Here is a 12953-nt window from a genome sequence, read left to right on the forward strand (position 1 = left end):
ATAATACTGCCCCCTATGTACAAGAATATAACTACTATAATACTGTCCCTATGTACAAGAATATAACTACTAAAATACTGTCCCTATGTACAAGAATATAACTACTGTAATACAGTCCCCTATGTACAAGAATATAACTACTATAATACCGCTCCTATGTACAAGAATATAACTACTATAATACTGCCCCCTATGTACAAGAATATAACTACTATAATACCGCTCCTGTGTACAAGAATATAACTACTATAATACTGCTCCTATGTACAAGAATATAACTACTATAATACTTCTCCTATGTACAAGAATATAACTACTATAATACTGCTCCAATGTACAAGAATATAACTACTATAATACTGCCCCTATGTGCAAGAATATAACTACTATAATACTGCTCCTATGTACAAGAATATAACTACTTTAATACTGCCCCCTATGTATAAGAATATAACTACTATAATACTGCTCCTATATACAAGAATATAACTACTATAATACTGTCCCTATGTGCAAGAATATAACTACTATAATACTGTCCCTATGTACAAGAATATAGCTACTATAATACTGATGCCCTATGTACAAGCATATAACTACTATAATACTGTCCCTATGTACAAGATTATAACTACTATAATACTGCTCCTATATACAAAAATATAACTACTATAATACTGTCCCTATGTACAAAAACATAAGTACTATAATACTGCCCCTATGTACAAGAATATAACTACTATAATACTGCTCCTGTACAAGAATATAACTACTATAATACTGCCCCTATGTAGAAGAATATAACTACTATAATACTGCCCCCTATGTACAGGAATATAACTACTATAATACTGCTCCTATTTACAAGAATATAACTACTATAATACTGCTCCTATGTACAAGAATATAACTACTATAATACTGCTCCAATGTACAAGAACATAACTATTATAATACTGCCCCTATGTGCAAGAATATAACTACTATAATACTGCTCCTATGTACAAGAATATAACTACTTTAATACTGCCACCTATATATAAAAATATAACTACTATAATACTGCTCCTATATACAAGAATATAACTACTATAATACTATCCCTATGTACAAGAATATAACTACTATAATACTGCTCCTATGTACAAGAATATAACTACTATAATACTGCTCCTATATACAAAAATATAACTACTATAATACTGCTCCTATGTACAAGAATATAACTACTATAATACTGCCCCCTATGTACAAGAATATAACTACTATAATACTGTCCCTATGTACAAGAATATAACTACTATAATACTGCTCCTATATACAAAAATATAACTACTATAATACTGTCCCTATGTACAAAAACATAACTACTATAATATTGCCCCTATGTACAAGAATATAACTACTATAATACTGCTCCTGTGTACAAGAATATAACTACTATAATACTGCCCCTATGTACAAGAATATAACTACTATAATACTGCCCCACTATGTACAGGAATATAACTACTATAATACTGCTCCTATGTACAAGAATATAACTACTATAATACTTCTCCAATGTACAAGAATATAACTACTATAATACTGCCCCTATGTGCAAGAATATAACTACTATAATACTGCTCCTATGTACAAGAATATAACTACTTTAATACTGCCCCCTATGTATAAGAAGATAACTACTATAATACTGCTCCTATATACAAGAATATAACTACTATAATACTGTCCCTATGTACAAGAATATAACTACTATAATACTGTCCCTATGTACAAGAATATAACTACTATAATACTGTCCCTATGTACAAGAATATAACTACTATAATACTGCTCCTATATACAAAAATATAACTACTATAATACTGTTTCTATGTACAAAAACATTACTATAATACTGCCCCTATGTACAAGAATATAACTACTATAATACTGCTCCTATGTACAAGAATATAACTACTACAATACTGCACCTATGTACAAGAATACAACTACTATAATACTGCTCCTATGTACAAGAATATAACTACAATAATACTGCTCCTATGTACAAGAATATAACTACTATAATACTGCTCCTATGTACAAGAATATAACTACTATAATACTGCTCTTATGTACAAGAATATAACTACTATATTACTGCCCCCTATGTACAGGAATATAACTACTATAATACTGCCCCCTATATACAAGAATATAACTACTATAATACTGCTCCTATGTACAAGAATATAACTACTATAATACTGCTCCTATGTACAAGAATATAACTACTATAATACTGCTCCAATGTTCAAGAATATAACTACTATAATACTGCCCCTATGTACAAGAATATAACTACTATAATACTGCTACTATGTACAAGAATATAGCTACTATAATACTGCCTCCTATGTACAAGAATATAACTACTATAATACCGCCCCCTATGTACAAGAATATAACTACTATCATACTGCTCCTATGTACAAGAATATAACTACTATAATACTGCCCCTATGTACAAGAATATAACTACTATAATACCGCTCCCATGTACAAGAATATAACTACTATAATACTGCCCCCTATGTACAAGAATATAACTACTATAATACTGCTCCTATGTACAAGAATAAAACTACTATAATACTGCTCCTATGTACAAGAATATAACTACGATAATACTGCCTCTATGTACAAGAATATAACTGCTATAATACTGCTCCTATGTACAAGAATATAATTACTATAATACTGCTCCAATGTACAAGAATATAATTACTATAATACTGCTCCAATGTACAAGAATATAACTACTATAATACTGCCCCTATGTACAAGAATATAACTACTATAATACTGCTCCTATGTACAAGAATATAACTATTATAATTCTGCCTCCTATGTACAAGAATATAACTACTATAATACCGCCCCCTATGTACAAGAATATAACTACTATAATACTGCTCCTATGTACAAGAATATAACTACTATAATACTGCCCCCTATGTACAAGAATATAACTACTATAATACCGCTCCTATGTACAAGAATATAACTACTATAATACCGCCCCCTATGTACAAGAATATAACTACTATAATACCGCTCCTATGTACAACAATATAACTACTATAATACTGCTCCTATGTACAAGAATATAACTACTATAATACTGTCCATATGTACAAGAATATAACTACTATAATACTGCTCCTATATACAAAAATATAACTACTATAATACTGTCCCTATGTACAAAAACATAACTACTATAATACTGCCCCTATGTACAAGAATATAACTACTATAATACTGCTCCTGTGTACAAGAATATAACTACTATAATACTGCCCTAATGTACAAGAATATAACTACTATAATACTGCCCCCTATGTACAGGAATATAACTACTATAATACTGCTCCTCTGTACAAGAATATAACTACTATAATACTGCTCCTATGTACAGGAATATAACTACTATAATAATGCTCCTATCTACAAGAATATAACTACTATAATACTTCTCCAATGTACAAGAATATAACTACTATAATACTGCCCCTATGTACAAGAATATAACTACTATAATACTGCCCCCTATGTACAAGAATATAACTACTATAATACTGTCCCTATGTACAAGAATATAACTACTAAAATACTGTCCCTATGTACAAGAATATAACTACTGTAATACAGTCCCCTATGTACAAGAATATAACTACTATAATACCGCTCCTATGTACAAGAATATAACTACTATAATACTGCCCCCTATGTACAAGAATATAACTACTATAATACCGCTCCTGTGTACAAGAATATAACTACTATAATACTGCTCCTATGTACAAGAATATAACTACTATAATACTTCTCCTATGTACAAGAATATAACTACTATAATACTGCTCCAATGTACAAGAATATAACTACTATAATACTGCCCCTATGTGCAAGAATATAACTACTATAATACTGCTCCTATGTACAAGAATATAACTACTTTAATACTGCCCCCTATGTATAAGAATATAACTACTATAATACTGCTCCTATATACAAGAATATAACTACTATAATACTGTCCCTATGTGCAAGAATATAACTACTATAATACTGTCCCTATGTACAAGAATATAGCTACTATAATACTGATGCCCTATGTACAAGCATATAACTACTATAATACTGTCCCTATGTACAAGATTATAACTACTATAATACTGCTCATATATACAAAAATATAACTACTATAATACTGTCCCTATGTACAAAAACATAAGTACTATAATACTGCCCCTATGTACAAGAATATAACTACTATAATACTGCTCCTGTACAAGAATATAACTACTATAATACTGCCCCTATGTAGAAGAATATAACTACTATAATACTGCCCCCTATGTACAGGAATATAACTACTATAATACTGCTCCTATTTACAAGAATATAACTACTATAATACTGCTCCTATGTACAAGAATATAACTACTATAATACTGCTCCAATGTACAAGAACATAACTATTATAATACTGCCCCTATGTGCAAGAATATAACTACTATAATACTGCTCCTATGTACAAGAATATAACTACTTTAATACTGCCACCTATATATAAAAATATAACTACTATAATACTGCTCCTATATACAAGAATATAACTACTATAATACTATCCCTATGTACAAGAATATAACTACTATAATACTGCTCCTATGTACAAGAATATAACTACTATAATACTGCTCCTATATACAAAAATATAACTACTATAATACTGTCCCTATGTACAAAAACATAACTACTATAATACTGCCCCTATGTACAAGAATATAACTACTATAATACTGCTCCTGTGTACAAGAATATAACTACTATAATACTGCCCCTATGTACAAGAATATAACTACTATAATACTGCCCCCTATGTACAGGAATATAACTACTATAATACTGCTCCTATGTACAAGAATATAACTACGATAATACTGCTCCTATGTACAGGAATATAACTACTATAATACTGCTCCTATCTACAAGAATATAACTACTATAATACTGCTCCAATGTACAAGAATATAACTACTATAATACTGCCCCTATGTACAAGAATATAACGACTATAATACTGCCCCTATGTGCACGAATATAACTGCTATAATACTGCTCCTATGTACAAGAATATAACTACTTTAATACTGCCCCCTATGTATAAGAATATAACTACTATAATACTGCTCCTATATACAAGAATATAACTACTATAATACTGTCCCTATGTACAAGAATATAACTACTATAATACTGTCCCTATGTACAAGAATATAGCTACTATAATACTGATGCCCTATGTACAAGAATATAACTACTATAATACTGTCCCTATGTACAAGTATATAACTACTATAATACTGCTCCTATGTACAAGAATATAACTACTATAATACTGCTCCTATATACAAAAATATAACTACTATAATACTGTCCCTATGTACAAAAACATAACTACTATAATACTGCCCCTATGTACAAGAATATAACTACTATAATACTGCTCCTGTGTACAAGAATATAACTACTATAATACTGCCCCTATGTACAAGAATATAACTACTATAATACTGCCCCCTATGTACAGGAATAGAATTACTATAATACTGCTCCTATGTACAAGAATATAACTACTATAATACTGCTCCTATGTACAGGAATATAACTACTATAATACTGCTCCTATCTACAAGAATATAACTACTATAATACTGCTCCAATGTACAAGAATATAACTACTATAATACTGCCCCTATGTACAAGAATATAACTACTATAATACTGCCCCTATGTGCAAGAATATAACTACTATAATACTGCTCCTATGTACAAGAATATAACTACTTTAATACTGCCCCCTATGTATAAGAATATAACTACTATAATGCTGCTCCTATATACAAGAATATAACTACTATAATACTGTCCCTATGTACAAGAATATAACTACTATAATACTGTCCCTATGTACAAGAATATAGCTACTATAATACTGCCCCCTATGTACAAGAATATAACTACTATAATACTGCCCCCTATGTACAAGAATATAACTACTATAATACTGTCCCTATGAAAAAGAATATAACTACTATAATACTGCTCCTATATACAAAAATATAACTACTATAATACTGTCCCTATGTACAAAAACATAACTACTATAATACTGCCCCTATGTACAAGAATATAACTACTATAATACTGCTCCTGTGTACAAGAATATAACTACTATAATACTGCCCCCTATGTACAGGAATATATCTACTATAATACTGCTCCTATGTACAAGAATATAACTACTATAATACTGCTCCTATGTACAAGAATGTAACTACTATAATACTGCTCCAATGTCCAAGAATATAACTACTATAATACTGCCCCTATGTGCAAGAATATAACTACTATAATACTGCTCCTATGTACAAGAATATAACTACTTTAATACTGCCCCCTATGTATGAGAATATAACTACTATAATACTGCTCCTATATACAAGAATATAACTACTATAATACTGTCCCTATGTCCAAGAATATAACTACTATAATACTGTCCCTATGTACAAGAATATAACTACTATAATACTGTCCCTATGTACAAGAATATAACTACTATAATACTGCTCCTATATACAAAAATATAACTATTATAATACTGTCCCTATGTACAAAAACATAACTACTATAATACTGCCCCTATGTACAAGAATATAACTACTATAATACTGCTCCTGTGTACAAGAATATAACTACTATAATACTGCCCCCTGTGTACAGTAATATAACTACTATAATACTGCCCCCTATGTACAGGAATATAACTACTGTAATACTGCTCCTATGTACAAGAATATAACTACTATAATACTGCTCCTATGTACAGGAATATAACTACTATAATACTGCTCCTATCTACAAGAATATAACTACTATAATACTGCTCCAATGTAAAAGAATATAACTACTATAATACTGCCCCTATGTACAAGAATATAACTACTATAATACTGCCCCCTATGTACAAGAATATAACTACTATAATACTGTCCCTATGTACAAGAATATAACTACTAAAATACTGTCCCTAAGTACAAGAACATAACTACTATAATACTGCCCCTATGTACAAGAATATAACTGCTATAATACTGCTCCTGTGTACAAGAATATAACTACTATAATACTGCTCCTATGTGCAAGAATATAACTACTTTAATACTGCTCCTATGTACAGGAATATAACTACTATAATACTGCTCCAATGTACAAGAATATAACTACTATAATACTGCCCCTATGTACAAGAATATAACTGCTATAATACTGCTCTTGTGTACAAGAATACAACTACTATAATACTGCCCCTATGTACAAGAATATAACTACTATAATACTACCTCCTATGTACAAGAATATAACTACTATAATACTACTCCTATGTACAAGAATATAACTACTATAATACTGCTCCTATGTACAAGAATATAACTACTATAATACTGCCCCCTATGTACAAGAATATAACTACTATAATACTGTCCCTATGTACAAGAATATAACTACTATAATACTGCTCCTATATACAAAAATATAACTACTATAATACTGTCCCTATGTACAAAAACATAACTACTATAATACTGCCCCTATGTACAAGAATATAACTACTATAATACTGCTCCTGTGTACAAGAATATAACTACTATAATACTGCCCCTATGTACAAGAATATAACTACTATAATACTGCCCCACTATGTACAGGAATATAACTACTATAATACTGCTCCTATGTACAAGAATATAACTACTATAATACTTCTCCAATGTACAAGAATATAACTACTATAATACTGCCCCTATGTGCAAGAATATAACTACTATAATACTGCTCCTATGTACAAGAATATAACTACTTTAATACTGCCCCCTATGTATAAGAAGATAACTACTATAATACTGCTCCTATATACAAGAATATAACTACTATAATACTGTCCCTATGTACAAGAATATACCTACTATAATACTGTCCCTATGTACAAGAATATCACTACTATAATACTGTCCCTATGTACAAGAATATAACTACTATAATACTGCTCCTATATACAAAAATATAACTACTATAATACTGTTTCTATGTACAAAAACATTACTATAATACTGCCCCTATGTACAAGAATATAACTACTATAATACTGCTCCTATGTACAAGAATATAACTACTTTAATACTGCCCCCTATGTATGAGAATATAACTACTATAATACTGCTCCTATATACAAGAATATAACTACTATAATACTGTCCCTATGTCCAAGAATATAACTACTATAATACTGTCCCTATGTACAAGAATATAACTACTATAATACTGTCCCTATGTACAAGAATATAACTACTATAATACTGCTCCTATATACAAAAATATAACTATTATAATACTGTCCCTATGTACAAAAACATAACTACTATAATACTGCCCCTATGTACAAGAATATAACTACTATAATACTGCTCCTGTGTACAAGAATATAACTACTATAATACTGCCCCCTGTGTACAGTAATATAACTACTATAATACTGCCCCCTATGTACAGGAATATAACTACTGTAATACTGCTCCTATGTACAAGAATATAACTACTATAATACTGCTCCTATGTACAGGAATATAACTACTATAATACTGCTCCTATCTACAAGAATATAACTACTATAATACTGCTCCAATGTAAAAGAATATAACTACTATAATACTGCCCCTATGTACAAGAATATAACTACTATAATACTGCCCCCTATGTACAAGAATATAACTACTATAATACTGTCCCTATGTACAAGAATATAACTACTAAAATACTGTCCCTAAGTACAAGAACATAACTACTATAATACTGCCCCTATGTACAAGAATATAACTGCTATAATACTGCTCCTGTGTACAAGAATATAACTACTATAATACTGCTCCTATGTGCAAGAATATAACTACTTTAATACTGCTCCTATGTACAGGAATATAACTACTATAATACTGCTCCAATGTACAAGAATATAACTACTATAATACTGCCCCTATGTACAAGAATATAACTGCTATAATACTGCTCTTGTGTACAAGAATACAACTACTATAATACTGCCCCTATGTACAAGAATATAACTACTATAATACTACCTCCTATGTACAAGAATATAACTACTATAATACTACTCCTATGTACAAGAATATAACTACTATAATACTGCTCCTATGTACAAGAATATAACTACTATAATACTGCCCCCTATGTACAAGAATATAACTACTATAATACTGTCCCTATGTACAAGAATATAACTACTATAATACTGCTCCTATATACAAAAATATAACTACTATAATACTGTCCCTATGTACAAAAACATAACTACTATAATACTGCCCCTATGTACAAGAATATAACTACTATAATACTGCTCCTGTGTACAAGAATATAACTACTATAATACTGCCCCTATGTACAAGAATATAACTACTATAATACTGCCCCACTATGTACAGGAATATAACTACTATAATACTGCTCCTATGTACAAGAATATAACTACTATAATACTTCTCCAATGTACAAGAATATAACTACTATAATACTGCCCCTATGTGCAAGAATATAACTACTATAATACTGCTCCTATGTACAAGAATATAACTACTTTAATACTGCCCCCTATGTATAAGAAGATAACTACTATAATACTGCTCCTATATACAAGAATATAACTACTATAATACTGTCCCTATGTACAAGAATATACCTACTATAATACTGTCCCTATGTACAAGAATATCACTACTATAATACTGTCCCTATGTACAAGAATATAACTACTATAATACTGCTCCTATATACAAAAATATAACTACTATAATACTGTTTCTATGTACAAAAACATTACTATAATACTGCCCCTATGTACAAGAATATAACTACTATAATACTGCTCCTATGTACAAGAATATAACTACTTTAATACTGCCCCCTATGTATGAGAATATAACTACTATAATACTGCTCCTATATACAAGAATATAACTACTATAATACTGTCCCTATGTCCAAGAATATAACTACTATAATACTGTCCCTATGTACAAGAATATAACTACTATAATACTGTCCCTATGTACAAGAATATAACTACTATAATACTGCTCCTATATACAAAAATATAACTATTATAATACTGTCCCTATGTACAAAAACATAACTACTATAATACTGCCCCTATGTACAAGAATATAACTACTATAATACTGCTCCTGTGTACAAGAATATAACTACTATAATACTGCCCCCTGTGTACAGTAATATAACTACTATAATACTGCCCCCTATGTACAGGAATATAACTACTGTAATACTGCTCCTATGTACAAGAATATAACTACTATAATACTGCTCCTATGTACAGGAATATAACTACTATAATACTGCTCCTATCTACAAGAATATAACTACTATAATACTGCTCCAATGTAAAAGAATATAACTACTATAATACTGCCCCTATGTACAAGAATATAACTACTATAATACTGCCCCCTATGTACAAGAATATAACTACTATAATACTGTCCCTATGTACAAGAATATAACTACTAAAATACTGTCCCTAAGTACAAGAACATAACTACTATAATACTGCCCCTATGTACAAGAATATAACTGCTATAATACTGCTCCTGTGTACAAGAATATAACTACTATAATACTGCTCCTATGTGCAAGAATATAACTACTTTAATACTGCTCCTATGTACAGGAATATAACTACTATAATACTGCTCCAATGTACAAGAATATAACTACTATAATACTGCCCCTATGTACAAGAATATAACTGCTATAATACTGCTCTTGTGTACAAGAATACAACTACTATAATACTGCCCCTATGTACAAGAATATAACTACTATAATACTACCTCCTATGTACAAGAATATAACTACTATAATACTACTCCTATGTACAAGAATATAACTACTATAATACTGCTCCTATGTACAAGAATATAACTACTATAATACTGCCCCCTATGTACAAGAATATAACTACTATAATACTGTCCCTATGTACAAGAATATAACTACTATAATACTGCTCCTATATACAAAAATATAACTACTATAATACTGTCCCTATGTACAAAAACATAACTACTATAATACTGCCCCTATGTACAAGAATATAACTACTATAATACTGCTCCTGTGTACAAGAATATAACTACTATAATACTGCCCCTATGTACAAGAATATAACTACTATAATACTGCCCCACTATGTACAGGAATATAACTACTATAATACTGCTCCTATGTACAAGAATATAACTACTATAATACTTCTCCAATGTACAAGAATATAACTACTATAATACTGCCCCTATGTGCAAGAATATAACTACTATAATACTGCTCCTATGTACAAGAATATAACTACTTTAATACTGCCCCCTATGTATAAGAAGATAACTACTATAATACTGCTCCTATATACAAGAATATAACTACTATAATACTGTCCCTATGTACAAGAATATAACTACTATAATACTGTCCCTATGTACAAGAATATCACTACTATAATACTGTCCCTATGTACAAGAATATAACTACTATAATACTGCTCCTATAGACAAAAATATAACTACTATAATACTGTTTCTATGTACAAAAACATTACTATAATACTGCCCCTATGTACAAGAATATAACTACTATAATACTGCTCCTGTGTGCAAGAATATAACTACTTTAATACTGCCCCCTATGTATGAGAATATAACTACTATAATACTGCTCCTATATACAAGAATATAACTACTATAATACTGTCCCTATGTACAAGAATATAACTACTATAATACTGTCCCTATGTACAAGAATATAACTACTATAATACTGTCCCTATGTACAAGAATATAACTACTATAATACTGCTCCTATATACAAAAATATAACTATTATAATACTGTCCCTATGTACAAAAACATAACTACTATAATACTGCCCCTATGTACAAGAATATAACTACTATAATACTGCTCCCTATGTACAGGAATATAACTACTATAATACTGCTCCTATGTACAAGAATATAACTACTATAATACTGCTCATATGTACAGGAATATAACTACTATAATACTGCTCCTATCTACAAGAATATAACTACTATAATACTGCTCCAATGTACAAGAATATAACTACTATAATACTGCCCCTATGTACAAGAATATAACTACTATAATACTGCCCCCTATGTACAAGAATATAACTACTATAATACTGTCCCTATGTACAAGAATATAACTACTAAAATACTGTCCCTATGTACAAGAACATAACTACTATAATACTGCTCCTATGTACAAGAATATAACTGCTATAATACTGCTCCCGTGTACAAGAATATAACTACTATAATACTGCTCCTATGTGCAAGAATATAACTACTATAATACTGCTCCTATGTACAGGAATATAACTACTATAATACTACTCCTATGTACAGGAATATAACTACTATAATACTGCTCCTATGTACAAGAATATATGTACTATAATACTGCCCCCTATGTACATTTAATGTATCTGTCTATAAAAGATTGTACAGGTGCTTTTCACAAAATAAGAATATCATCAAAAAGTTAATTTATTTCAGTTCTTCAATTCAAAAAGTGACACTCCTATATTATAAAGAGTCATTACACACAGAGGGATCTATTATATAGAGTCATTACACACAGAGTGATCTATTATATAGAGTCATTACACAGAGGGATCTATTATATAGAGTCATTACACACAGAGGGATCTATTATATA

The sequence above is a fragment of the Phyllobates terribilis genome, unplaced genomic scaffold (assembly GCF_046119375.1).
Source record: "Phyllobates terribilis strain yellow unplaced genomic scaffold, ASM4611937v1 Scaffold_9__5_contigs__length_417890890, whole genome shotgun sequence".
NCBI classification, from domain to species: Eukaryota; Metazoa; Chordata; class Amphibia; order Anura; family Dendrobatidae; genus Phyllobates; species Phyllobates terribilis.